This window comes from Hydra vulgaris, chromosome 02 (genome assembly GCF_038396675.1).
Source record: "Hydra vulgaris chromosome 02, alternate assembly HydraT2T_AEP".
NCBI classification, from domain to species: Eukaryota; Metazoa; Cnidaria; class Hydrozoa; order Anthoathecata; family Hydridae; genus Hydra; species Hydra vulgaris.
In genome coordinates this window covers 28,985,366-28,988,093 of record NC_088921.1, presented here as the reverse complement: position 1 = coordinate 28,988,093, position 2,728 = coordinate 28,985,366, and positions in this window count along the sequence as shown.

Here is a 2,728-nt window from a genome sequence, read left to right as displayed (position 1 = left end):
CACACACACACACACATATATATATATATATATATATATATATATATATATATATACATATATATATATACATATATATATATATACATATATATATGTATATATCAGAACCGTAACTACAATTTTGATATTAGGAGTCATATAGTTTTTGTTTAGGAGGGAGGTGGTAACGAAAGTTTTTATTTTCATTTATAAGGTATCTTTAATGATTATCAAACTCCATATCTATAAAAAAAAAAAAGTTAATATTTTCTCAAACATCTTTTATCTTTACAAAAAAGCTAAAAAAATTTTCTTAAAATGTTTCATCGTGTTTGACATTTATAAATAAACTTTTTTGCGATCTTAACCAATACAATTTTGTTTAGGCGGGAATCTGTTGCAAGTTGTTTGAGCGGGAATCTTTTTCAAGTTATTTTGGTTGTAATATGATGTTGTCGATCGTAGGTAGGTTTTAACTCTATTTAAAGCTAAGAAAAATCTTTCACCAAGAGCATTCGTAGCATGATAAGAATTAGCTTGGCAACCTTTTCATCTTCGATAAGTTATGCTTATTCAGAATGATGCAAATTCTTAAAAAACAAGATGAGATCTTTGATAGGGAAGTTTTTGATGTCCTAGCCTAATGTTGCAAGGCTGAGTAGAAGAGCAGTTTGTGTATTAGCTAAAGTTTGTGTGTGAGCTAAACTATATGTTCTTTTTGTGAATTATAAAAATAATAGGTTTTTGTATGTAGAGATTTGTCTTTAATAATCTTGCATTTTGCTTTTTCTTGAAAGTTAAGGTCTTCAACACCAAGCTTTCCATTTCATAGGATGTTCACAATTCTTAATTGTATCTCGGTATCATTCAAGTCTTGAAATGACTATCTCCAAAGTTCCATTAGCTCGCAATAGTTTTCTAGAAACGTATTAAAAATATTGCAACGCACTCTCCACCTTGTTGGACAAAGTATAGTTCCGTTAGTTCTCGAATAGATTCAAGTTTGGAATTTCTTTTAGGTTTTTTTTTGAATAAGTTTGCAAATTTGATATGTTGTTCCAATGGTTTTGTCAAGACTAGGATTATTTTTGAGGACATCACTGATTGATAGATTTAAAGCAAAGCCGTAGCAATGAGTGTATTAGCACTTTTCGTTCAATTACTTTATCTCAGTTGCTACTGCAGATTTAGGACCAGACATATTAGCAGCTCCGTAATAGCATCAACCATGCGCATCTTCCGATCTTAATTTTATCTTCAAGTGAATATCTTTGAAAACAAGCAGAATCTTTTTTTTTAGGTGCCCCAGAAGTCTTAATGGTCTTGTCACAGAGCACCGCAGAAGTTCATTTAACCAGGAAGTTCACGCCTTCTTCCCTACCGTGACGCAAAAATATGCTAAGAGCTCATTTCGAGCCTGGATCTCCTGTTTAAAAAGCAAGCGCTCTAACCACTGCGCCTCGGCCGCAGAAACTTTCTTCGGAAGTTGTATTTGGTAAAGGATGCAAACCAATGAACTATTCATGTGCTTGTAAATTATCATTGTTCCATCGGAGAAAAACAACCATTTTTGCATATATGAAAATATAGATGTTAAAAATATTTTACATATATGTTTTCCCCTAATAATTATAATTTTAAAATATTTCGGAGGGCACTCTCCCCCATTGTGGTTACGGCTCCGTATATATATATATATATATATATATATATATATATATATATATATATATATATATATATATATATTATATATAATACATTTGAATCGGTGAAAAGAAGAACAGTACTAGGCCAATATTTTCATTCCGAGATAATTATTGTTAAAAATTAATTTAGATTCCCTATGCACCTGTTAGTATAGTGGTAGGTCATAAAATAAAAATTTTCTTGCTACAAAAAATAAATAACATCCTTGGACAAGTTCTATACTTCCTTACAGTAAAACTTTTATGAGTTTCAGAATAAAGAAACTGCGAACTGTATGTGAAAAGCGATACTTTATTCAACAAATAAGTATTTAAACCAACAAACAACAGTGGTTGCAACAAAAAAAAAAAGATAATCATTTTCTTCCACGTTGCCAGTTGTTTTTCAGGAATATATATTTTTATAAAACTCAGTTGCATTTGTGGGTATGTAACATTCCGGCTATTCAATATCATTCATTTTTTTCAGTTTGCAGTTGTTGCTTAACTCTATTTTTTATAAGTTTAAAAGTTCTGGAACATAGTCGATCAATAAAGCCATATCTTGTCACATAAACAAACATAATCCCATACAGACAATGCATGATCGCGTATGTTCTCTCTTATGAATTTTTAGGCTTTTTTATAAACAGTAGTCTACAAATCTTTGAAATTCAAAATATCCTCGAGCGTGATCTTTGTAACTGTAAAAGGTTTGGATCTTTTTTTGCTACTGACTATCAAATCAATAAACTTATCCAAAAGGAAGATGCGGTCATGCTTTCGCATATTTCTTTTGATAGTATCAAAGACTCTATCACAGAGTAGGACTTGAGTGTCTCTGCTAGGATTATAATGATGAATTTTCTTAAAACGCTTTCCACCTTGTAGAGCTACTAGAAATCGAACGGGAGTATGGTTTTTATTTTTTTTATGTAGCCATCAGAGAATAGACGAAGCTCGATATAAAGAAGAGTATTTGTGAAGATACAGTTCTGTAGAAAAATAATTACATCATTTGGGCCTTTTTGCGCCTGTACCTTGTAATAAACATAACA